Raw genomic sequence first — 27,273 nt, forward strand, 5'->3', positions numbered from 1 at the left:
ATTTGGATTCCGTTTCGTTTATGACGGTATGATATTATTATTATTAAAATTGAACTTACTAGCGACCTTTGTGTTCTTTTCTTCCTTTTTTATTTAAGGAAGCTTTCGCTGCATAATGAAAAAACAGCCTGTAAAAAATGTGACCACATCTGGCAAAAAATCGGGGATCCCTTACGTTAACTTTACTCAAATCAGTCAAAAGGTCGTTAAACATTGCTAGAACAGCGATTTCAATGGTCGGTCATTTTATCGGTGAACATGCAGGTTCCTTTTTAATGTCAATACTTGGAAGAGAAACAACTTTAAGAAATTGTATGTGCGGAATGTGTGTCTCATGTATCATATTTCGAGTTTCTGCCTGCTCCCTGGGTTCCTTCCAAATCCGTCGCCACTGCCGTGCATTTTCGCGCCGGTTCGACTCCGGTTGCAGCCGTACAAAGCGTGCTGGCGTTGACTCGCGTGCATCGATCCTCAATGTCTGCCGCTTGTTTATGTTCCAATCCTCTCTGCCCAAGAGGATGTTCTAATCTGAGTCCTCCCGCACCGTGCCCCCCCTCGCATTTCCTCAACCGCTCCCCTCCCTCTCACCCTCCCTAGCCAGCGGTTATTCCATCTGCTCCTCTCGGCACCCAGCTGCCCCAGCCGTCGCCCAAGTCCCCGTCCGCGCGACCTCAAGCAGGAAGTCCTCCGCCATGCCGGCCTACTCCCGGCTCTCTGCCTCTTGCCAGTGAATGCTCTCCCTTTCTCTAGCTTGTCGCCCGCATTCGATCTAATTTTTTTGCTCCTTGAAGTCTTCCCCAATTAGTGTACCGTGAATTCGTTGAATTATCGTAATGTGAGCTCCATCTGGTGTTTGGGAACTTTCCGAGAACGATCGAGTCCCATCTTTTTTCATTGGTTATCATTCGTTCCGATCCAAAATAGTCCTGCCAGGTTGTAGACGAGAGTGCGTTCTTATTTTTTTTATTTTTGGGCGCTGCAGAACCAATAACCTTCACTCGGTTATAACTATTTATCGCTGATTGATGTTTGATTTAGATGTTGCGGAGATAACGTATCGGTAAGTCTTCTGATGTTTCGTTCTGCGGTAGAAAATTCATTAGACGCACTGCTTGAAACCTACTCTGTGCCTATAATTTTTATTTTATGTGGAGCGAAATGAGGATTTATTTTCACCGTAAGTTTCGATCGTATCATTTTACCTTGTTTATCCCCAGTTGATTTCACGACGTGATTCCAACTTTCGAACAATTTCGCGTAGTAGTTCGTGTGAATATACCTCTTAACTATTACTCTTCCTTCCCGACAGATCTAGACAAATCATAAATATCCCTTCTTGAATGGTGATCCATTAATTTGTAAATTAGAGTGATCCTAGTTTGCGTATTTGCAGTCTTTTAATTGCATTTCAGTGCATATCGGTCTTCGTTCTCTTTTACTCACTCATTCCTTTTTACATTTGTGTTGTGGCTTAAAATTGTCCATTGCAATAGAATGAGCGAGAGTTAGGATTTCAATCATACTGTCGCCTTGATGTCTTTCTTTACGATATCGATGCCAAGGCCCATGCCAAAAGTATAACCTGTGCCAATGGAAATCCATCGCTCTTTAGGCTACTGCATCTCAATTGGCTTTTCAAGTTATTATACATATATAAGGTTTCGTTGCTGGAAGTTATTGTGTCTCATTACCATGTAGCCGAGTGATAAATTTAAGTATGATTACGTTTGGAGCGCTGCGGTCTCGTGGCTAGTCCTCTCTTTCCTCTCGAGCATTTCCGGGAGTGGATCGCAGTCAGCAGGCGAGGGTATATCCTCTGTGCCTTCACCAGTTGACGTCACCTCCCCCATACAACCGAACGTGTTGTTCTCCAAGCCTAGCTGCGTTGTGCGTGTATTGAGCGTCCGAGTTAATTGTTACTGCAGCTGGCTTCGACCAAGGTTCATATTCGTCCGAGAAGTAGTTCTTTCCTCCTGCGATTCTTGGGCTCGTTATTATGTATTATTTTATATTTTTTGCAATGGACATGACTGCAGAGGTGGAACCTAGTCTTTAGGAAACGGCTTTTATGATCAGTAATCGTGGCAGTCTCGTAGAACCATGCCCCAAATTGTTATTATTTCCTTTTAGGCCAATATATGAAACTTAAGATTCTTGCCGTTCGTGTAGTAGTCTTAAATTCTCAAACGCTCGATTTTTTATGGAAGTTTTATCGTATTAGATTTATCTTTAATCGCCGATTGTGGTATGTTTTTCTTGTGCTGATTAGAGGCGATCGACTTCTTGGAGAGGAGGAATGAAAGTATTGCCGTTCTTAATTGATCTTTTCAATCATCATGAGAATAATCTCCTTAAATCTTTTAGTACACCGGAATCTTTTAAAAATAAACTTAAGGGTATCATTTCTGTTACGCCTGACTTTACTCCATTAATTATTTTTACGAGTATATCTTGACCACAAAGTTAAGTAACTCGTATCAATTGGAATGACGAAAAATGTGGCTTTCTACCATATCTTGCTAAAATTGTGTTTCAAACCCGTTCTTTCTTTTATGTGGGAGTAGATCTATTCTTCCTTATTGGGCACTAAATCTGTCTGTACTGTATCACTTTGGTGTAGTTCTGAATTACGGGTTTGGACTCGGTCTGCAAGTGCGTCTACTGAGTTTATTTTATCGTAAACGTGCCTACCGACTGATTAATTTTTCCTGGTGTTTTTAGTGGACAAGCTTTTCTTTCTGGCATTGGCTGTGATTTTTGATATTTCGCTTGAATACTCGTTTTCCTCTGATAAATTACGATCGAGGTATTTCAAGTTCTGCGGTGTGTTTTTTTGACTTAACGCTAAATTTTAGTGGCGCTGGTAAAATAATGGGCTTGTTCACCATTTGTTTATTATCGTGGATTGCGATATGGATAAAGAGGGAAGCCTTTTTCGTTTTTCGATCAGTTGTCTACTTCTAGAGGCATTCATGGTGAAAATTCATCGTTCCACCAAGTAACGCCTAAATCTGTTGATTTTATTTTACTTCTAGAGGTATTAGCCGCGAAATATCGGCGGGTTTAACCCCTTTCAGTGAAAAGCTGACAGCTCTAATTTCCGAGTAGCTCACCGATACTCCGCTACGTCTCGGTCTCGCGCATGCGTCTAGTGGTTCGTTGCCATAAGCACTCTAATGAGCGGTTCTTTCCGTCAAAGATTGGGTCTCTCTGCGCGGCTTCACGAACCGGAACTTAAATGACGTCACTAACTAATGAAAAGTCAGCGGCAACTTCTGCATTTTTTTTCACTTTCAAGTGAAAATAGCTGAATGTGGAAGACTTTTTTATTATCTTTCCCATTCATCTACCGAATTATTTTATTAAATTGAGATTTCGGGCCTGAGTGAACGACCCCTTCGTGAACTTGAAAACTAGACTACTGATGTATAGATAATGAAATATTCTCCATATTTGTCAGGTATAATGAATAAACTTTCGCTCTATGGGCCGCTGGCGCTTTGACATTATTTCCGAGAGGCGTCTATGATGCTGTTGACACTGTTAGGGGTTAATAAACAAGCTCCTCACGGAAGGAATTACTAATGGTCCCGATAACAGGACTGCGGTAAACTGTTGACCACGGAACAAAGTAGGGTTGTTTGTCAGGAATGGACCCCCGATTGGACGATAAGGGGGGAGATCGTCAAGCCGCGGAATAACGAGGTTCTATGTTATTCCAGGGCGTCGTGGGGGTGATATCTTGGGTCGGCCATTGGACCCTTCTCCCCCATTTGATCCGCCACAGCAGCCGCCCTGGCCCTTGTGTGATGGATCACCGGGCTGGAGACTAGGGCCGCTCTCCGTCGCTCCCATTACACGGCCGCCATCACATTATGTAACCCACCGAGCTCATCCCAGTCATTTATTTGCTCGGTGGGTGCTGCTCCTTCTGCGCCCCCGCTTTGCGAACTCATGGTCGTTGGCACCCCACTCCGACAACTTCCCCCCCTACTTACTGCCTCACCTGTTTCCACCCCCACCCTACCTTATTTCCAACCCCACCCGCTTCCTCCGCCAAACGCCCAACCGTCGCCGGATCGACGTGTGTTCTTCGGACCGGTTGGAATTTCACTTCATTTCTTTTTTTGGCCTTGCGCCGTCGCTGATGAGGGTGTCATGTGCGTATTGTCTCTCATATTTTGGCTTTCGCGCTTCCTGTTGCCCCCCACGTTCGCGTTCCCTCGGTGAAATAATGAATATATGGAATATAATGATATACATTTTTGCACCCGACTGATTCTGGCTGTACTTGTTTCGTGTAATTGGCACGAGGTGGCTCATTTGCAGTGGCCCGTGAGCAAAAGGCATTTGGATTTAGAGTTTGGGGTGTATTTTGTGTGTAGGTAGTAATTATAATTTTTAATCACAACTTTGGTTTCATTCATGTGGAATACTGATGTGACTGCTATTCATTGGTTCGGATACTGCAATTTCTGGATTGATAGTTTTATGTTATTAAAATCTGTTGTAGTTTTTCTAATTCTTAAACAGGGAATTTACTATATTTTCTGAACTCCCAGATGCGTAAAAAGGCGATGCCTTTGGCTTGTAGCGAAGGCCAGGGTTTCATTTTTGTGGAACTAGTTTCACATCTTAAGTAGTCTATGGCCAACGGAAGGCTTCAGAGTAATTACTGCAGTGGGTAGTAATTTGAGTACTTAGGTAGCCATTGTGAATTAATGCCTCTCTTGAATACGTGGCCGGAATCATGAGCTAGGTTATCAAATAATTTTGCCCATGTTATATTTTGTGTTCTGCTACTGAAATGGGCCAACATTATGTGATCGTTTTTTTTTTGGATTCCCAAAATTCATTTCATAGTTAGAGATAAAATTATCTACGATAAAATATTTCTAGTTAAACCAAAGTTGAAAATACGAGTATAAAGTTCGTTGACCTAAAGATCGTGCTTAAACGCAGAAACCACTGTCGTGTATGTTTTAATTTCATGTTTGATTTAAATTCATTTTTAATGATTTAAATTTATTATTACCGTTCATTTTTGAAGTTTTATATCTATTACTTTTTAATGGATCACCATATAGCAACCAAATGTGGTTTTTATTAAATCGGCATTATCTTTACGGCTCTCATCTCATAGTCATACCTCTAACTCGGACAGAATAATTTCGGACAAATAATTTATTGATATTTCAAACTAAATGACTTTCTAGACTTCCTGATAGTAGCATTTAATGGTTATCCTCTTTCCCTTGGCAGTTACCATCTTCCCTCGTTTACCCATTAGAGCCATCGAAGGTCCTATCTGAATGTTGAATATGAGGGTCCCCGCCATTCTTACTTCACATTCAGGCGTAACAACACCACCTGCTGGCGACCTTCAGTTTCCTCACCCCTTTTTAATCGGAACTGGTGCTTCTAAATGCCGTTCAGAGGGGTGTATTATTTTCACTTCCATCACAGACGACAGCGTCCGTTGTTCCGTCAGGCGTAGTTCGTTTTTTCGTGCTCTCTTTCGAAGGGAATGTGTAACGGTTGGTGTTTTCCGCTTTGAGCTACGAGTATGGCAGTGGCCGCATTAATATACCTATTTCGTGATAAACTAATTCGTGGTACATAGAATTGGTTTTGCACTTCTTTGTTTTTTTTCCTTTTCCATTGATTTCCTTTCTATTTATGTAGCCGTTTGAAATTGAGAAAGTTAAAGAAAGGTGCTATTTCGCTCTCGTCCGACCGCACCTTGAATATGCAGCCAGCGTATGGGATCCGGTGCAGAAAGACTTAATCCGCGAACTGATTAAAATACAAAGGAAGGCTGCGCGTTTCGTCAAAAACTGCTACGGGCGTACAGACAGCGTTACCCACATGTTAAGCGAATTAGGCTGGGAGCCATTGGAGACTCGGAGGCTGCGCGCTAGGCTTAGATTGCTTGAGCAATTGAGAATGGATATCTTTAAGAGCGACTCAGAGAACATAATATTAGAGCCACACTATATTTCCAGGTCCGATAGAAGCGATAAATTAAGAGAGATGTTTTGCCGAACGGATAGATATGGGAATTCGTTTTTCCCCCGAACCATAAAGGACTTTAATAAACGCTAGTACCAACCTCGTTAGAGTATTTCATTTTTTTTTTAGCTGTAAACGGCTGGTGTCCTAACACCCCCTGCCACACGCCTTTTACGCGGCTTGCGGGGTATTATATAGATGTAGAAATGTTTCTATGCTCTTCCCGATGTATAGGCTGTATTGTTTCTATGCTTTCGATCAGAGGAAAATTCCAGCGAAACGTCCCATTTTTTATTGTTTGAACAACTGTGGAGTATCGCTTCCAAGGTATTGTGTCTCATTCCTCAGGTAAAAAGTTTCGGTTGGCATAGAATGTTGAGTATCTGCAGGTGTGTATCGAGTGGGAGCACCTTACTTAACCTGCTAGGTCTACCCGTATGCGCTTGTGTGGCGTGAAGGCTCACCCTTTCAACACCTGTCGTTCACAGATAACCTGTTGCGATTACCAACTTCCGTGGAAGAGTTTCTTGTAGCCATCATTCCTACAGCTAACGTTAATTGATATTTGGAAACTGCCTTATGTTACCATGAAGACCCACTAGTGCTTTTTTCTCGGCACTAATACTTTTTTGTGCAGCGTAGTATAAGTTTCGTAAATTTGTTGTCTTTCTCAGTGATGTACCACTGCGATCCGTTGGGTGATCGGGTTGGCTTCCAAAAATATGGTGTGTTAATCGTTTTATGAAATTGTTGCGTGCGTTCGTAAGAGCATCGTTCTTTTGGTAAACTAATTATTATTTATTTCCGTCAATCAGACAATAGCTCTTATCTCTCCAAGTGTGGCTATCACTCCCTCCCTCCTATTGGTATCGATGTATCAATAATATCGTCTTAAAGGTCTGTCAACTAATTGACGTTTTGGGTTTAAACGGTCGATTGGAGTGTGGAATTAATTGTTTTTTCATGCCATTTTCAAGGAGTGATTTTTGTCATTTTTGCCCGAGGGAAGGAGTAGGGGTACGCACATGCTGTGCTAAGATTATTACGTCTCTGATAACTGTATGTCCCATCATTTGCCGGCAAGTTAATTCACTCTTCACCTCACGCAAAAGGGTGTCGTGCCGTAATCCGCGGACCCTTTTACCCCCCTGCCCTACCTCCACCCTCTCTGCGCCAGAGGGCGGGCGATGGCCCTGGTGGCGTGCCATGCTCCGCCCCAGCCCATTCCCCGTAACTCAAGGGATGTGAGTAATGTTGGTTCCTCAGGCCTAACCCTTTTCATGACCCATTCTGGAGTCCTCGCACGCTATAGACTAGTGTAGCGTGTGCCGTTCGTGTGTGCATGCTTTTCCTGCGAGGACGCAAGCCTCTTACTTCTGATAGTTTTGATTCTTTTATGAAATGACCTCAAATGCCATCTCAGTGCTGTTTGCGGGGGATTTAGATTTCACCAATGTGCAAAATTTGTACCTAATGTTGCTATGAGAAGCTTTACACTTATACACATGTAAATGATGCTAAATGAGCCCCTACCGAGCGTGCAATGCACAAAAATACATCTGCTACCTTTGAAAACAATATTGTCATAAAGATATCTGAAAAAATAATTATTCCGGTCATTTTTTTAGTATTTTAGGGTATTGACTAGAGTATACGAAAATTTAAGTTGATTGATATAATGGAAGGCAGCATTATTATTCGCTACATCTTATCGCTTATGTAAATAAGCTTGAAAAAACAGAAGGAAGCGGACGTAGACGTCAGGACTAGCATGACGTATGTTTGTTATGCTAACGAGAGTTTTTCATGACGCCAGATTTCATTGGTTTTTTTCCACGCCTGTAAGTAGGCGATTGAGAAAATGAATGCGCATAGAAAAATCGTATCTCCGTGGAAATTTATGGGATGTTGGGCTGCAATTATGTTTAATTTAGGATCCATTGAATAAGATTCATTGAATAAGAGCTATTTCGATTTTTTTCGTCGTAACTCGTACGGGTAATAGAAATTGCAGGTATTACCCGTTCTCGACCTATTGTTCTCCGTAATATCATTCCTTGAAATTTTGTGTAGGATAGATTTCATGATTGCTTGGACTTCCTTAATTTTCATTTACTTAAAAAATAATGGTGGTATAATGCGTTCAATCGGGTAGCTTCTTTTGATTTAAGTGTATGATTTTGTAATTGCGCGAAGTTAATAATGTTTAGAAAGAATTACTCATCAGTCAGATTGGTTTTCAGGGTGGAATTTGTCTTGAGTTTTTGTTTGCATCAGTGTCTACTGGCTCTCTTCAGCCACATTTATTTCCAGCGGAGAAAAATGTTAATTGACGAAGAGGAATTTGGAGGAGCTAGAACCCATCCCTCAGTTGTCTCAATCATGATTGGTCGGGATTGAAAGTGGGGGGCCGCCGTAAACCCCTGGGGGCAGGCCGGCGACCGGTTGTTGGGCAGTGCACGCGATGCCCCAGACGCCAGGCCATGGTCCCGCGATGATGGGGCCCTAGAGGTCGGATGGATGGACGAGCAATCTTTTAGCTGGACCCTCCAAGGGGCGTGGCCCCCTCTCAAGGGTGGCGGAAGTACGCACGTAGTCTTTTGATCCCGAAATAGGATTCCCACGATTACTATGGACTGCGGATCGAGGTGAAGCCCCAGTCCTCCATTTGCGCCATAGTTGTTATGATAACTCTCCTTTTATGCTTGACGTTATTCCACGCAGTGACTGTGCACGTATACGTGAGATTAATGTATTCAACTCATGATTTATCATACTTTTTGTGTTTCCCAGTCGGGTGTCGGATATTCAAATATTTCCGTATGTCCTCAAACAAGCTACAAAAAATTAATGTTTGTGTGGATACTCGCGGGTAGAAATTACTCAAGAACGAGAATTCGATCGACGTCAGAGTTGAAGATTGTCCCCATTTATTGAATACAGGTTGAGTATGTAATTCGAAAAGCTTGTCGTAAATGTATTTACTCTTCGATGCTGAAACAACAATACTTTAAATACATTTTTTATAGAGGTTAACCACACGTCTCCATTTGAAATGTGTCGATAAATTTCTAATGGTTATGTTACCTTGAGAAATTGATCGATCTTTAAAAAAATCAACTGCTATGAGAACGGGTAAAATCGCCATTGGTAAGAGGTAAATAGTGTTATCGAGTTATGATGTATATTTTTCCATGCCTTCCCTCGAATTGTAATAAATCGAAGGTCGAAATAGCGCAATCGATGGTCCATACTTTCATTTTTCCTTCAGTTTTGCCTCTCTGATTATCCTAAAATTCTACTCTGCGTGCAATCTTAGAAAAAGTCAATAGAGCCTACTAGGTTGATCTTTTAGCTGTTGGTATAGCTTCCATTGGTTTCTCCTTTTGGGAATGGTGAATCGGGCACAAAAGGTCATTGTCAGGGAATTTCATTTTCTGGATAGCCATGGAAAATATTTACGTCTGGAGAAATCGTATTTGATGTTGATGTTAAGTGGGGAATTTTCCTCACCTCTATGTTCATCTTAGATATTTGATCATTTTATTCATTCCATTCTCGTGCTCTTAAAGTGTTAAATCTTATTTTTATATCGTGACTTTAAGTAATTTACTTTAGTTTATTAATTTACTACCCTAATTGATATTATCCCCGTAAAATGAATGTCCCGTAAAATACTCACTGAAAGTATGGCATTGAAATGTTCGGGCGAACCATTTTGATATTTGAGTGGCCATCCTGGGAATGAGTGACAGCGTGTAGTGCGATGCTCTTGAATAATTCCTTAAGTTCAAGTGCGCATTCCTTAAGGCCTCCCACCCCTCTCTCTTTCTACCGTTTGAATCGCGAGAACCACCTCACGGTTGTTGTTATTGTTATCGCCGCCCTTAATAACTCCAGGGAAGGCGTGGGAGGTAGCCTTGTCTGCGGAGGACGTTGGCGGGTGCCGGTGTACCAGTTCGCCAAGGGGGCGGGCCGCGGACGTTCGCAAGCGTAGTGGGTTCGCGGGGGATCGCCGCCACTGCCCTTGGAGTCTTGCCAGCGCGCTATTCAGACTCAGTGTGTGTGTCTTCTCTCGCCCTCAGAGCTTGCCGAACTTCTTCTCTCCTCCCCACTCCCCGTTTCTTTTTATAGACCGTCCCCACTCCACCCATATCGGTGATCGTGCCTTCACTTATGTTTGGTGTGTGTCTTTCGCTTTCTTTCGGGTCCAATTCTCTCTCCCCCTCACCACCTCCGCTGTATTTATTTATCCCGTCGCAGCGAGGCGGTGGCACTACTGCAATAAAGGCAAATAAGAAGAGATGGGTCGCGCGCGCATCTTATCAGCCGCGTCGTATTTCCCTTTCGTCCTTCCTCCATTCTGTCTGTCTCCGGTAGCGTTTGGAGGTGACATCGCGCGCGCCGACAAATTGGGTCGTGTACCTTAGATACTGTCGACGTCGGTTTTCTGAAATAGCGTCATTCGGTTAGCCGTTAACATGGTTGATCCCGTCTCTGATGGCCAAGTTTGTATAAATGTCACTTCATATCCGAACCTTCCCAAAATAGTGAATGTTACTCGGTGGTTCGGTTGGTCAGGGAGCGTAGTAGTTTAGGTTGAGAGTTTAAACTTAGATTTTTTGATAGAAAACACGATTTATCCGTGGTATGATTTTACGTTGAAATTATTATGTCACGAAGATCTTGATACCATAGTATGAAACTATATTTGGTAGGCCGTATTTCGCAGGTAATGGATTCTTGGGAACACAAAATCCCTTTGGACCGATCCCTCCCTCTAAATTGATATTTTTTGTTTCAAAAATGTGAAAATTGAAGTAAGTTATGTAACAATGCTAGAAGCGTGAGGTCACTTTTATTATAGTTCAGTTGCTTTCCATGAGCCAATGCAAATGTTAAATAATAATTTTTTCCTCGTTCAGTGAAACTTGTAGCCGACACATTTCATGTACGTGTAGGAGCTATAAACATATCCGTTGAGAATAAAATTGGATTAGGAGAGAGTAAATATAGCTGTAATCCCAAATTAGTGTTGGGAGTATTTTAAGAATCTTTGTTTACCGAGTGCCTAAGCCGCGGCTTGAAGCGGTCCGCCCAACCGCCTGGAAGTGCATGAATGGGGGACCCCGATGGAGTGCGGCCAAGGGATCTGCGAAACAAGGGGGGCTGGGAAGTGGGTTGATTGTTTCCCCGGCAATTTCCTTTCGGACGTGACGGTGGGCGTCATGGGGCGATGAACTCCATCCTGAAGCGGCGGTAACACATGTGCCCATGTATGCAAATTACCCTCAGCAGAATCTACTCTACTCTGTCAGAATATATGAGGAAACCACTTGTAGAGGAATGTTGCACTGCGTCACTGATATTTTGTTTGTGCACTGGCAAATAAAAACAGTTTCTCTCGGAAGCGGTAATTTTTCACGTTATGTATTGTCAGATACAAGACAGGCATTTTTAATCATTCGATAAGTCGCCTCCGAGTTTGTAACGTTATTATAGTCTAGCTTAATTTTATGATGCGATAATTGAGTTATTAATTAGCTTAAGTGAATAAGTGCAGATAGGAAAAACGGAAACACCACAGGCCAATTTAGCTATAATTAGCATTTGGTATTCCTGTCTTCGGACTTATTCGTTTTACATATTGGCGGTGAATTTAGTTGCTGAGATCTCCTGTTCACCAGAGAAGTTGGTTATTTTTGCGTAGCAATGCATGTTGTATTTAATTCGAGCATGAATAGGGCCCGCGACTGATCATGTTTTCGATTAGTCTTTTAAAATTTATTTTTCATGAATTTTCTTAGTATAGTGATAATGTTTCCAGGGGTTGATAGACGGCATTGTAAATTTAATTAGTTTGGAAGATTGCTTTTCTGGTGATGTTTTTTCCCTTAAAGAACTTTGCGAGTATTATCTGAAAATTAACATACATACGTAATGAATCGGTTAGCCCTTAAAATTTAACGATATTTTTTGCTATGTTCTACACCCAGGTTCGATTTCGATACCAATTGTCTTTGCATTCACAGACTCTCTCAAAGGTTTCATTCGGAAGCCTCCCTCTCAAATTGCTCGTCGCCATTGTATTTTATGTCCCCCGCTGGGAAATTCCTATGGTCGTTGACGATGTCGTCTTGTCTTTCTCTTACTGGAAGTGCGGTTTGCGGAATTGCTGGGATAGTTTGAATTGACGTGGTCGGCGAACCACAGAAATGCGTTGTTCGATGGCGTCGCATCTCGTGGAGAAGTGAGTCACGTGTAGGTGTGGGACGATAGTAGAGATATGATGCTCTTAGAAATGCTAGGTGGTTGATCGATTTCATATTAACCGTAATGGGCTGTTGAAATTGCCATCGGATAATTGCGTGGACTACGATGTATTGTAGTTGAAATTCTACTAATAGTGAAAAGGTGATTAAGAGATAACAGTTTTCTATGCCCAATCATTGGGCACCTACGCTCAAAATATTTCCATTGCCGCTCGATAATAATTGTTTATTGCCTCAGTGACGTTGTTTAATGATTTTGATTGTCTTCAATCTCTCCATTATTTATTAATGACTTTCTTGTTATGGTGCCAAAACTCGTGAGGAACAGCGCTGTTGATGTATTATCGTTTTTGGGAAATCGTACTTAATTGGCTCTTCTTTCATAATTCTTCAGGATCCCATTTAATTTTTTTCAGTGTATCCCGAAGTAGGCACCGAGTCTCGATGTATACGTTAGGTGGTCATAAGTTACATATCTCACAGGATGCATGTATTCCATCGGCTTATTGTTCGTAGTGCTTATTGTAATACCCGAGTTCAAATATGAAGCCGTTCATATCGTTAGGTTGCGGTGAGACCCGACCCGACTACTCTTAGATATTGACCATGAATTGAACAGTCAAATATGTCTTTCTCACCGCTTCCATTGAAAAGCAATCGATGTGATGATGCTTACATTGGCCACTTGAGCTTTGTTATGTGCATATTCTATCTAATTTTTATCATTCGTGTTCTTGTATCTCAGAATCTGTTAGGCATGCGTCATCAGTGTCAACAGCGATATCTCACCAGGAGCTTGTTTTGCTGTCACACGACGCTTCTAGGAATTCGTTCATTTTTTCCCCTCATCGCCTCGGTATGGTTCGTGGCGCTACTCAGCGAACCTATCCGCGTGGTCGCCTGCTCTCCACATTCGTCGTGGCTTTTTAAATTGGATTCAATTGCTGGGGCAGCGTGCGTTCCCAGGGAATCTTCTCGTGTCTGTGTCAAAAGGGCCCCCTCCAGGGTCGCTTGCTTGATGGAGTGAAATTGAGAGAAAGGACTGTTGGGTTGTGTATTCACGAGGCCATCCGTTTGTTTGCGGCGGCCATTTTCGTTCTCCCTTCCCTCGCCAGCGTCCAATGCATCTGTACTCCCGTCTCAAGCAGTCTTTCGCAAATGTATGCACTAAGGGAACTGCCACGAATATTACTAAAGAGTATCCCCGAGTCGGCCTCGAAAAGTGCTGTCACCCACCGCGCATTTAAATGGGTTTACAAAAGTCGCCACTCGTGTCGCTGACGGACAAATTGATCCGAGTTATACGGGGAAATAAGGTATAATTGGGGGTATTAACCGAAATTTATACACATGATGATGTGATCTATCAAATTCATGCTTATAAATGTTATTCCTCGCAATGACAAACATTTTACAGCAAAATATTGGAAAAAAGTGGTTCGCATTTACTTTGTCATCGCGTCGCGGACATTTTTGAAAGCCGATTAAAATACGACCGAAGTGCCAACAGAAATCATTCTTCAATTGGATGGAATTGGGGCTCCTCTATGCAGCCCCCTTGGGAACTACATACAAGAGGCCCATGTTCGTCCCATAGAAGCTTCAGTAATATTGGCATTTAGGGTACACTTTTTCAACAATGTCCGCGGTTCCTCTATTCTCAATATTTACCATAGCGGATTTGCTTTTGCATTGAAATTTTATGAATGTGGTAGCTTATATCATCACTAATATAAATTTCTGTTTGCAGCCCTAATTATTGCTTATCTCCTTGTGTAATTCAGATCGACATGCCGTCAGCGATAACGCTTCTGGTGGCCGACTAGGGAGTCTTCTATTTTAATATTCGTGGTATGCAGTCACTTTTCTTTTCAGGGAGAGGTGGTGGATTTTTAGGAATTTCAATGGTCATGGCTCCATTTTAAATTATCTCTGGAACCATTTCCTTATCCATGAGCGCGGGGGGGTGTACGGGCTTGGATACCATAAAGTGGTGAGGAGAAATTGCCGATAAAAATGATTATATAAGTGCTTGGAAAATGCGTCAGTGGCGTTGCGGTATTCTGATGAATATCAGTTTGAGGTGTTCTTTGCTTTCGTATGTATTTATAACCTCAACTGGAATATTTTTAGCCATAAGTAATGCTCTTGTAAGCGTTTTTTCGGTTAGTGCAAAGGTGATGAGAGAAAGAGCAGCTATGTTCCCGAATTAAAATTCTCTAGTTAGTGTTATTAGATATTCAAGGTACACATTCTAACTTTGTTGCTGCCTCTTTTATGTTGGACCCCCCAATCTCTTCACTGCGGCCACCCTCAGCCAAGGCGCTGTCGCGACAGCGTTTCCTGTTTTCCTGCTTACAGAGAATATATTTCCACAGTCTCAGCCATTGTTAATGAATTTTCAATTTTTACTATTGAGATTTAAGTGAGCAAAATCTCGCTTTTGAGGAGCATGCCAAACGATGTTTTTTTTTTCAAATGGGCGCAAATGAAAATTTGTTTTTTAATGGATTTCATCATATTATACTGTTTGTTTTCTATGCTCGAAAGGGGTTTTCTTTGCTTATCAACCTATCGTCTTCGAAGTTTTTCGTCTTTTCACGACTCGAGGTTACTATTGTGCTGATTGGATTGACTGCATTGGTCTATTTCATCTGTTGGGCTGAATCCATTTGGGTGCTGTGTAGACCAACATTACCAAGCACGTCTGATGCCGAAAGGCTTTTTGCCGTTTTATCGAGGATTCGTGGAACTCCATGGCGCAAAGTCTATTTCCTGAGGTCTTATTTTTGGATCGTTCGACTTGGATTGTCCACCTTCGCACGTAGCATATGGCATGATCTCGAAGAGCGCATATCTATTTGGGCAGGATAGCCGGTGTTCAATGGTTCTCCCTGTGGGTTTTAAGTCTTCTGGTACTAATTTGTTGGCGTTTCATCAGTAGTAGCTGAAAATACTCTGTCATCTTTCCCAGAAATTATTGTAGTCTGTAGTAAAACTTAATGGAAACTGAATTAAATGGCGGGAAATTATTTTCTCAAATTTCTTTCATTCTGATGTGAAACCTTACATCAGAGATTTTCGGACATAAGACGCGCAAAAATTATATGCTGAACTTGGTTGTACCTTCCTGTCTTTCAAATGAACACATTTTTCTAATTTTGATCCGGTGCTGTTTCTTCTGTGCCATTGCCGTCATCTCGCTAAAAATCGTTTGAAAGCGTTAAAGAAAATTTTCTTGGTCTACGTACTCATCTTTGTAGTCTTAGTTCTTTCGTAGATTAGTGAATTTTTTCTCAGATTTGGCTCTTTACATGCGCTAATTTTTAGTTACTTAATAAATATTTTTACTTACTTTTTTTTCGTGTTCATGGATGTGCTCTCATGTGGTAAGTAGCCAGCTCGAAATGTTGCGTTTATCTGTTAGGTGAATGGGGGAATAATCCGACATTTTTCTTACCATCTCGGACTGTTATGTTTCGCGTTTTATTTGCTGACTTGGGTGTTTGTATCGTTGGAAAATGTGAATCGGACTTTTTTCATTTAAGGATTTTTTAATGACGAGGAGGAATGTCTGAAATATTTTTTTTTGGTCTATCCGTTTCTTGAAGTCTAAAAATAGTAGGTTGTGTCTTTCTTCCTATTTTAGATGAGGACTTATAATAAATGATTGTAAAAATAGAGATCACTCGCGCTTCACCCCGTGATAAGACCCATCCAATAACGAAAAGGATTATATGAATAAGTTAGGCCTGCGGTTTTCGTTTTTCTGGAGGAGTGTTCTGAATTCCTCTTCCGCTCAAACTTTTAATCCCGCTTCCGCCAGTACTCAACCAAGTTTATTCTTGGTCGAAAGCACCAAGGGTTTACCAACATGCCGCGAAGTATTTATTCGATATCTAGCATAACGTGATATGTATAGATCTCAGTATGGCCGAAATATAATATCTTGTTATTATTTTATAATATCTTTGTCATATCCCGAACATTATAATAAAGCGATCAACCGGCTTCCACCAGCACTGGCAATTAACGAGATAATAGCTGGTCATTATTCACTGCACTTATTGTTAATGACGTCTAAGACGTTAATACCCGTCGATAATGAAGTAAAATATGTACAGTCACTTTCCAAAGTTTTAGGACAAGGGTTTTGGCTCCATTTCTGCTCCTTGAGGAAATTTAGTTTCCCCTACTACTTTTGTTGTCATTGATGTACCTCAAATGTTCCGTTTGCGCGTGAAGATATATGCACACGGAGTGAGAAATTACTCGCAAATTTACCATTCTGTTTCCATTCATCTTGGATTTAATGATTATTTCATGTGAATTTACTGTGTACTTGCTCCGGTTTTCGTTGTTGGCTTGTGTTTCACGTATTAAAAATATATCGACGCATGTAGTTGCGGCGGCCTATAGGAGTGAACGTGCTGCTGTGTCGGTAGAGAGCCATAGATCGAATCCCTGTCGGGGAAAACTTTGTTCAAATCTATTTTTCGATTGCCATGGAAGTCGATAATGATTGTGCTCCCATCATTCACTCCAATCTTGATTTCCACATTTCATCGAACGATACATAGGTATAGATATGGGTATTGTTAATTAATGACATTGTGCCCATGTATTTACCGTCCTTCCTGTCAGGGTTTGACAAACACGCATGCTGGCGAGTGCGCAATGTGATGAGGGAATTGTACAACAATGTCCGCGTTAATGAAGATAGAGCGTGTGGTAGGGGTGTGGGAAATGAGGAGAATGAGGAATTGGCACTATCCTATACTTGGTCTTCACCTCCGTCTGCCACTTGGAGGTGTAATGGACTTGGCAGCTCATACCCTTTGATCGATACGTGGACCTTGTTCCATCGCAGACTCACTAGCGCGAAAAAAAAAAGACTGGAGGGTGGAGGAGGACTTTTGGATGCGTCACTCCGTCAGATTTAGGATCGTGTGTGCTTTAATTTTCTGCGAGAAATGAGATGGGAGCAGTTACGGTTCTGGAGATGCGCACCATTTCATTTTCGCTTCAAATCTCGCCCGATTCTGTTTTACCAAGCCCCTGGGGCTTTGCGTTTATACGAGGGTGCATCTACATAGTACCCTGCGAGCCACCTCCAGGGTGTTTGACGGGGGGTGATCAATCGCCGTCGTGCAGTATGCGAGAGGACCACCTCATGCATACCGCACTGTCATAGAAATATTACGCATAGTAGAAAAAAGCATGTTCATATTCATACAAATACAAATCTTGCCAATGGTTTTTAATTCCTACAGTTATAAATCCATGCAAGCTATAAAAATGGAAGAAAAATGTAAAACATGCGATGAGTCATCCTAGCGAGTTACGCCATTAATTCTATTTATTGAGCCACCGTCGCGATCTTTAATATTACACTTAAAGAATGAAATTTTAAATCTCTGAGTTTCGCACTCTCTTTTATTTTTAGTGTCTGTAGTAGCCGAAGGAATCCATATTTAAGATTTTTTTTAGCTTTACCCTAACATCATATGAATATTAATGTCATTTTGTTAGTAAAAATATAAGCGACGTAATTAGATGGATTTCACATTTTGATAGCACTGTTTTTCGTGGATTAATGGGTTAAATTTCCGTGTCCCTACTTGATTTTGACCGCTCGAAAGTCATCCTCTATTCATCCGGAACCGGATGTTTATTTTGGGATTATTTTTAAAGGAAGTGCGTTGTTTATGTGTCGCTGTCCAGCTCAGAATTCAGTTGCTGAAGCAGTATCGTTTTCATTAGGTAGTTATTTGTTTGCTGTTTTCAGCTGCGAATCCGTTTCTCTGTTGCAATTTTCATCTAAATGTCATTGATTAAATGTGGCCCTTTTATAGATAATAATTATTTTAACGTTATTGTTTTTCAGAGCTAATTTAGACGAAGTTTTGTCACTTGACGATTTGGAAGTAAACGCCAGCTGAAAAAAGTTGTTCGTGTAATGTATGCCACTGAACAGGTAACCTATAGTGCATAACAAGCAATATGCCTAATAGTAGCATATCATAGCCAACTTCGTATTTTGCTTCAGTCGCTGTTTGTTTCATTGAAGTGTTGCCTTTTCTGTTCTATTTAATTGAGGGCTTGCGTAATGCGTGAAATTATCGTGTGTTCGTTGGTTTGAAACGGAATGCAATGTACGTGAAGCCTTAATTACCAGTCGTGGGTTAAAATGCAGATGTGGAAATGCGCAAATGAATCTACGCGTTTTCGATGCAAGGATTCGTAGACCGAACGTGGCGTTTCCGTAAGCAGCCGCAGACTGCCAAGGATGTGATAAAAGCCGCTAACTTCCTCTTTGTTCATCCATTTTTGAGTGTATGTGCCCTGGGGTGTTTTGCAATCAAGCGATAAACGTGTTTCCCTTCAAACTTCTGTAGACGTTCAAGGCATGATCGTGAAATTTAAACTGTGCTTTTATTTGTGCAATATTTTAATTTTTTATTCGGGTCAAATGCTGTAAGTTAAATAAGACATGAATAATAGCATATGAATGAAGTGTTAATGAGAATCCGTTTGTAATGTTTGTCATTCGCTGCACCAATCCAGAAAGCCAGACGAAAAAGTTCATCGAGGCTGGTTCATCTGCCACCTTTCAAATTCTTGAAGCAAAGCATGGTTCGTAGTCAGCTTCCTTCGGTTTCGTTTGGAAATCAAAATGTGTTCCTCATGCGCTTCACAGCACACGATAAAAGGAATCTCTCTCAGCCATTGGTTGGTCATGGCCATTTCATGACTGCATTTTTAATGAAGGCAAGGCATTGCCATGTCGAATGACCTATTCGTCAATATTTATAATTGGGCAACCTCCTCATTGAATGACCTTACCCATTGTCCCTCTGTTATTTTCGCGGAAATACTCCTGCAAATAATTGAATGATCTCATTTCACATCTTGAGAGTAGTGTTTTTGGACCTAAGTGCTTGAATAATCATAGTATCATTTCATCGGGCGCATATACCAGCTTAGATTATTACATTGGGTACCTGGTAGAATAAGTACGCAGGATGCTATAGTCCTATTTTTTTCTCATAATATGTTATAAGATTAAATAATATAAGATTCGAATTTTCAAATCCATTTGCTAAAGATTAACGAACTTGGAGGGATTTCTATAATTCATACCTCCTATCCTTCCGTTGATTACTTTGATTCCATCGCTACGTTTTACTTCGCGAAATTTTATATAAAGATAGACTATTTTGCTGCCATTTGGTATGATTATATTCCGAGGATTCCGTTGCATAGCCAGAAATCAATCTCACATGTTTTGTTGGCTGCAATCGAGCTCACATGAATTGGTTTGTGTAAATGAAGCCGTCTACTCATTCTCATTTCATTCCCATTCATTTAAACATGTAAAAAATATAGAAAATCATGCATGAATGAACCCTGTTTTATTTTTTTAATGGTGTCGAGTCTATCATCGTACAATTAGTATTATTTTACCTCACATTCGTTGGCTTAAACTTTTCTTAGTGTGTAAATAATTTTCTTGGATAGAGAATTACGTGAGTGAATGTCCGACGATCACCCCTAACCACAGCTCCCTGGGGCTTTGTTTTTCCTCCTCCTCACTCCTTTCCCGTACCTTTCCGCATGTTATTTCTTTTTTTAAGCCTCGCGTATCTTGCGCGCCCTACAACGTTCAAGTACTTCAATTGCATTTGCATCCTGGAGTGTATATGTGTGCAGGTAGGCGGGACCCTGACGCATGCGCGTGCCGGTGATAGCAGCTTAAGGGGTGGAGGTGCTTCGGCGGTTAGTTCTCCACCCCCTACCGCCCCGCTTCCCCGCCCCTTTAACCGACTTCCCTTTCTTCACCTGTGTCCGTGTGCGTGTTTACTTGCAAGATCGATTGGCTGCTCCGTTCACGTTTTCCCCCCAGCCCCCTCCTCTCCTCGCCATCGCAAGCTTTGACTGTACGTATGCAAAGACAGGGCTGTTCCGCTCTTAATTGTTTGCGGCGGCTGCTGAAAACTGTCTGAAGACCTCCAGGTTATTGCCAGTGCGGATTTTGTTTCACGTAAGATAAAGCCGTTGTGGGGAGCGGGGTAGCCTCTCGGATACAGCGCTTGGATGTTGATCGAAGGGTACCACGATCAAATCCCAGAGAAGCCTTTGTACACCTCCAGACGAAATCCTCTTAGTGAAAGGTGGCCTATGGAAAGGTACTAATACTCCCTGAATGTGTGAAATTCATACGTAGTGGCTAAGTCTGCAGTGAGCTCTACCCTCGTGATGCTAATCAACCTTCGGGTTTGAACACTGAGATAGATTGAGCCGTTTTTTCATAGCTAGGCTAGAGAACCGAAATCCTGACTTATTTAGTTGGGTAGTGTCTGCTTTATCAAGGATCTATGTGAGAATTGGATATGCTAGAGATCTGGCTCAACGCTTCTCCATTTTTGTGAAGGATAAATGTTGTTTTTTATGGCGATGTCTATGAGGAATATTAAATTTTGGTTGCACGTAGTTGAAATAAAGTATATGCCAGGTTGCTCGGGGAAGCCATATCAAGTTATCTTTTCCTGGTAGCGTAGTGTTTATTGCTGAAACTAATAATGAAGGTTCCTTATTTTCTTCTGATAGAGCAGTGAATTGTTTTCGTGAAGGATCGGATTAATTATGGCATTCCAATAAACGTAATACTCTTGAGTAATACGGTTTTATCCACAAGATTATTTTTAATTGCGGAGACTAGTTGTCGTCGAGTTATTATAGTTATTTCATTCAGGAGGAGAGGAAGCACGTTTATTTTACTGTTTTTTCAACTCGTTTAAAAAGGTTAATGAGCTATCGTTGCCAAAGTCAAATTTCGGCATCCCATTCGTATTTCAAGAATTGTTGGAGCATAAAATGTTTGGCAATTTTAGCTTCTCAGTAATCTCTTACCAATTATAGCTTCAAAATATGATAATTTGTTCAACCTTCGAAATTATTGGTAATAATACCGGGTTCGTCTTTTATCCGTGGCCTTCTCTACAAATACATAATTATTTAGGGTTAATATCTTCCTGAAGGTCACTAAATCAAGTGAGTGAGTGTTATTTAGCTGGGGCAGAATGGGCCAGCGTCTGAGTTTTATCTGGATGGATGTCAGAAATAAAGAATTGTCAATTTAGTTAGTCTGTGAGTACTCTGGTTTAGAATTCATCTCACTTGCAACAAAATGCGATAGCACAAAACTTCGGTAAATTGGAAAGAGAGCCATGCCCAAAATCTGAATTTTGTTTTTATTTGGTAGTTTGGCCCTCAAATGTTATGGCACCCATTTTCATCGATTTCGATTGGTAGTCTCGCAAAATGTGCGATATGTTCCACATGAACGACTCGGCTGCCCGAAGTGAGCGAGGCCGCCGTGAAATAACGGCAATACATATCGATCAGGGCATTTTCAGCGCCTCGGATTCTCCCATGCTGACCTTTTCTCTTCCAAGTTTTGGTCCGGGATTCGCGATATTTTTAGCGTGCCAGGAAACGCCACAAAATCGTGCGCCCCACGTGTGCGAACTAACGCATTGGTTTGCATCTCCCGTGGACCCGGGTTCTCTCCCAGACCCCGCGTCAGGCTCGCTGTTGTATGAATTATACGCATGGCCATCTAAAGAAAAACATCTCTTCTGATGGGCTGATTTTGCCTCTCTCCAGGTGCAGTAGTTTCCAGATTTCTCTAGCGGTAGCTCGCTCTGCCCCAGTGACGGCGTCAGATATCCTTCCTGGAGTTTCTCAACCTATCCTTATCCTAAGGATTTTGTAGAACCTATCACATCAATTAACTCCCCAATTCTCTCTTAAATTCTTACGACAACTGCAGTTCCGAGGAAAGGGCGATTTATGGAAAGCAGTTAGCAATTAGCAAATTAGCAATGAATTAATCGTATGAAGCACTTCTCGTGAGATTCCAGTATCCATAGGTCAGTGTCCAGGAGTAGGTATTCACCGAAAAAATATCGCGGAATATGGTTAAATCAACTCGAAAATTAGCGTAAAACGCGGATTTTTAATAATTTTTTCATATCGCTTTCCTTGTTTTTGTTGAACTTTTGTAAAAAAAACATTGATGTCATAATGGAATGGTGAAGTAATAACTGGATAAAGCATCCGAGGCAGCTAAAAAGCTACCCATCTCAAATTTTATTCATTGTGTGCATCATTTTGCTGGTAGTTATGCAGAAAATATTTTTTGATCTCCAGTAAGAGTTTTTTTTTAATGAACACGCCAGGGGCAAGACGCGAACTTTTCTTTAAGTGTCTATTTTTAGTTTTCGATAATATTTTCTGTAAATCTTCTTCCAAAGAGGTCCACAAAGTTGAAAGTAGGACCCTGGTTCTGGAACGTAGCCTCGCCACTTCGAAAGGCTCTCGATTCCACAGTACGCACGGCCGGCGGATGCCATCGGCGGGAGGTGGAAGGGGCGAGGATGAATTTTGCCCTCGCCTGCGCCCCGCGGGATGAAACCCTTTCCCCCCTCCTCTCGGCAAACTCGGCAGGAGAGAGAGAGATGTACGAGTGACCCAGGGCGAATTGTGCGCACCGGGCAAAGAGCCGCTTTAAATATTCACGCATTATGTTCAACACCGCGTTTGTGCCGCCCCGCGATGACGTAAGTTCCGGAGTGCCCCACCTCCGGAGCCCTCGGGGTTGATTCGCCCCTCGGCCCGGCCCCTCTCACATACGTCGTGACCGAGCGAGCTGTTCAACCCAGAGGGAATATATACATTTCTGTTTTTTGAAAGTTTTATTTTATTACCCACCCCGTTTTCCCTCACCCGCCAATCTCTGTCTACATTTGTTTCGGTATTGTGTTAGATCGCCATCTTTTGGTCACTCGATGGAGTGGCGTTTGTCAATTAGTCCATTTCAATGTGCCATCACTCAGCTTTTAGGTGCACATTCTTTTTTGCTGTGTTTCTCTCGGAAAATGAAGCCCAGTTAGCAATATATCTCGTAAAATTTTCATCAGTAATTTTATTGCTTTTGGTAGGGCTTATTTTTCGAGTCTTACTCTATGGAATGAAAGAATATCCAGTCGTATATGCATGGAATCGACCAAGTTTGACGTGAAATTTATCCTTTATGTGATGAGAAGTATCTTTTACCATTTCGATACGAGAGATTACTGTTGAGCCATCTTAGTATTATGCGAAATAAGAATTTTTTAGTAGTTATTTCAGCGTATTTGTGCTAATACTCGTTCCAATAAAAAACTTTCTAATCTTAGATAGCCTTTGTAGTAATGAATTTTATATCTTATTTCCGTGATCTTGAAAATAGTTTGCATTGAGTGTTTTCTCGTGTTTGTCTTTCGTTCCCCATTAAAATGTGAGGATCGCTGTTTATTCTCCTGCGAATGAAAGATAACCGCTATTTCGAAATATTTTTCAAGATAAGAGCGTTGGAGGTTCGTTAAAGGTTGTGAGATGTTACGTAATGATCGTCAAACTCACTGATTTATTCCTCCATCATTGCCAACAAGCGTTATGTTTAGCATGCGTAATTAATATTCCCTTAAATGAACCTATAAATTCAATTTGTTGCTGTTTGCATTCGTTTCGTTATTATTTCCACGCATAAATATTAATGGGTACACATTTTAATTATTTAAATCGATCGGAATGAATTATCACTTCCAAATTAAGTTAACTTTCATTTGGGGTTTTCTTCCTCCCATTATGAGTCGCAAAAATAATTTATTTCTTTTGGTTTTAATCAATTGTTTTGCATCGCTAATTTGTGCGGGTTTCAGAATGTCATATGTTAAATTCAGAATTTGTCTTTTTATTGGTTGCTAACGTTTTCGCAATTCCTATGTCACGTTCATTTTTAAGGTGGTCAGCGGAATCACTTATCAACTTCTTTATTTTAAGTCTCGTGGAGGTTTTCTTTCACATTAAATAGCTTCTGTAGCCCTCTTTTTTGGGCCTCCAGATTCTCTTGCTGTGGTGTTTAAAACAGTTTCATCGCGAACTATTTGATTTTGAAATAGTGATTAATGCTTTTACAATGTGTTTAAATTATACTTTCTCGCATTCATGTTAATAACTAAGCTTCACCTTTTGTTAGACATTCTATTTTTGCCTCCGCTCCGCATTGCCCGAGCTGCGTCCTATGTTTAAACCATTGCTCCAGGGAAATTTCACGACTGCGGGAGTGCAATTCAAGGAAGCCCCAGAAAAGGTTTTCAGAGAAGCTATGCTTGATCTTAATGTTTACTGCTGCATCTTCAATAGTAGGAGAACGGGGTACGCAGGTAGTAAATATTAGCTTGATTGTAAATTAGACGCAATAACGCTGTTATAACTTCGCGTATATTATGAGAATATGTATTTAAAATAATAATGAAAATTCAGAATTTCGTCGAGTGTCAATCTTTCTTCAGTTACGCACTCCTGATTGATTGTGGTATTCAATTTGAGGCTTCATTATGTTTTGAGACCTTCGTAGAGTAAAAAAAAATTGAACATTATTTAGTCATTTTTTGATAGCATATATTTCCGTGGCGTCCGCAGCGTCATGAAATCAGTGCTCGAGGACAAATTCTTAAATTAGGCTAATGTGTGTCCACAAATACTTCGCACCCATCATTTTGGCTCCGGCTCATTCCTAATCGCCGTATCCCTTCCGGAATTCATCACCGCTACATTTTTATTATGCCACTGGAACGGAATCTTCGTGCTGATGCGTAGTCAGATTTTAATCATTCGCAAGATTTTTCCAGATAGTGGGAAATGAAATTCCGAGTCATTCGTGATGGACGTTTGCGCAATTCGAACCTCTTTGCTGATAACATGAAATTAAATGGGAGTAGAAATTCAAAAGCAAGCAATCGTGCGAGTGGTGGTGATATTGCTCGGTTGAGAACTCAAAAGAGGACGCTACCGCACGCTTCCCTTCGCGTTTCTCTCGGGTAGTGTATCTCGCTTTAAGCGATGCATCCCTTTTTTGGGTCGTTCACTCTTTAATTCGATACCCTCCGCTATGCAGGGGGATTGATTACTGAGCATTGGGTATCTCCAGTAGGCCTGCCATTCGCTGTAGGTGGCGTTGAAATCGGAAAGAAGGCGATGTTTGAATGAAAATAAGCAAGAAAAGGGTGAATTCAAGAAAGGTGCTTGAAAGCATCGTGAAAACGGAGGTGTCAAGTTCATTTCTTTCCTTACCGTTGCGTGATTTTGTGGTAGGTGCCTCTCACTTTTTATGAAGCTTAATATTTTTTATAGCAAATATTTTGTACACTCCCACTGATACTTAGGGTGAAAAACTTATATATATCACAGTACATAATTGGTGCTATGAAATATACACATTATTAAATGAAGTTGACATCGATTAATGTAATATTTACCTTTCGACAATGAAATGATGTATTCGCTCTTTTTCAACAACGTTTGTTTATTTACAATTACCGCTGCTCTTCGCTTTCTTCTATGGCTATCAAATTATCTGTTGCTCTTTGATCTTCCCACGGAGGTTGTACTGAAGGCGTAACTTTTTGCTCTCCTGTCGTTTCTCTGCCCTAACGGAGGTTAATATCATGGGCCGTGGTTTCTCTCTGCGATTCTGTTTTAGCGTCTTACTTAGACCAGTATTTCAGTGTACCATCTGAATTTTGTGAATTCTTGGATTATTCTTCCTTTGTGTTTTGAGTGAGATACTTGACGGACCCGCTGTCCCGGCCCCCTCTCCTCCAACCCCCTACCTCCCTGCCCGCCCTGATTCCCCGCATTAAATCATCCGCCTCGCGTTGTTGTCAATGGAGTCCACCTCGGAAGTTTTCCACTGCCCCCCCACTGCCCACTTCCTCCTTACCGTCAGCACGTTTCCATCCTTCCTTCCTTCCTCATCTTCCGCACCGTTTCGTGATGTTCTATTCTTATCCTTCTCTTCTCCTCCACGCCGTGGTTCGAGGAGTGGAGGTGGACTAGTCGTTTTGCAGCCCGCCGCAGCGGGAGGGGTTTGGAGGCTGCTGCGAGGGGAAGCGTGTATGTCGGGGGGAGGGAGGGCGTGTATCGGGGGAATTAATGTGTTGGTGCACGCTCGCTCCCTCTCCTTGCACGCAAGCGCGAAGTCCGCCTTCTGCGGGGGAGGGGCGGGCGTTGAGTCCGTGAGGAGAGGTGGTGAGGGTGATATCTTCCCCTATCCCCCCTCCTATCTCCCCATCTCCCCGGAGGATGGGGTGGTTAATGGGGAGAGATGTGGTGGGGGTGTGCCCGCTCGTGGATGTGACGTCATAGGCTGCCGCCATCATACCTGAAGGGGGGTAGGGGAGGAGTGGGGAGTTAGGGGGTAGAGTGTTGGTGGGGGAAATGACGGAATATAGTCGGGAGCTGCAGTGTACGGCCTCGCGGGCAAATGCACCACCCCTAACCCTCTCCCACCTTCCCTGCCCCTATATATGTGTGGGTGGACACCCTGCTTGGACTTCAGGATCCATATACATATATATTTTTTTCCGCGGTGGCGGGTTCATCCGCTCCTATCGTACAGGTTGCCTTCATTATAAAGCTCGTCGAGTTAGACGGTCGGTCGGTCGCCAAGCGCCATGAACCCGAGTGTTAAATTGCCCCCGCCGCGCTTTGTAATTTTACTTTCGTCGGCAGTTTATTTTATTAGAGAACATGTCGTCTTCGTTTCTTGAGAAGCCAATTATGATTATGGGTACGGCCGATATTATGGTGAAACGTATCGTGTGACTTACAAGTTTGTATGGCCGCGTAATTATTTGAGTTCATTCATTCTAGCTCTCATTCAGGGGGTTTTGAGGCAGTGGTGTCATGGTGATGGAACGCCGTTCCGGTTAACGAAGAACATAATAGTCAAATAACAATTTTTATTAATTTTGTGGCCACAAAATTTCTAATATATACATTTGTAACCGAAACCAAAAATTGTAATGAAATTAAATAATTAGTTGTGATAAAAAACATACACCGTAATATCTCACTTCTAAAAAAAAGTTAAGGGAAA

At 41.7% G+C, this 27,273-nt stretch overlaps 1 protein-coding gene across 5 annotated transcripts in view; it reads left to right on the top strand.

Annotated features, from left to right (window-relative positions):
- LOC124157212 (guanine nucleotide-binding protein G(I)/G(S)/G(T) subunit beta-1) overlaps positions 1-27,273 on the top strand; it is a 99,327-nt gene that overhangs the window by 27,508 nt on the left and 44,546 nt on the right. The window contains exon 1 of one of the 5 annotated variants that reach the window (XM_046531760.1): positions 20,455-20,473. The exons of the other annotated variants lie outside the window; for them this stretch is intronic. The gene's annotated coding sequence lies outside the window, so the exon portion shown is untranslated. Of the gene's footprint in view, positions 1-20,454; positions 20,474-27,273 lie in introns of those variants that run through there. 5 annotated transcript variants of the gene reach the window in all.

This window comes from Ischnura elegans, chromosome 4, assembly GCF_921293095.1.
Source record: "Ischnura elegans chromosome 4, ioIscEleg1.1, whole genome shotgun sequence".
Classification (NCBI taxonomy): domain Eukaryota; kingdom Metazoa; phylum Arthropoda; class Insecta; order Odonata; family Coenagrionidae; genus Ischnura; species Ischnura elegans.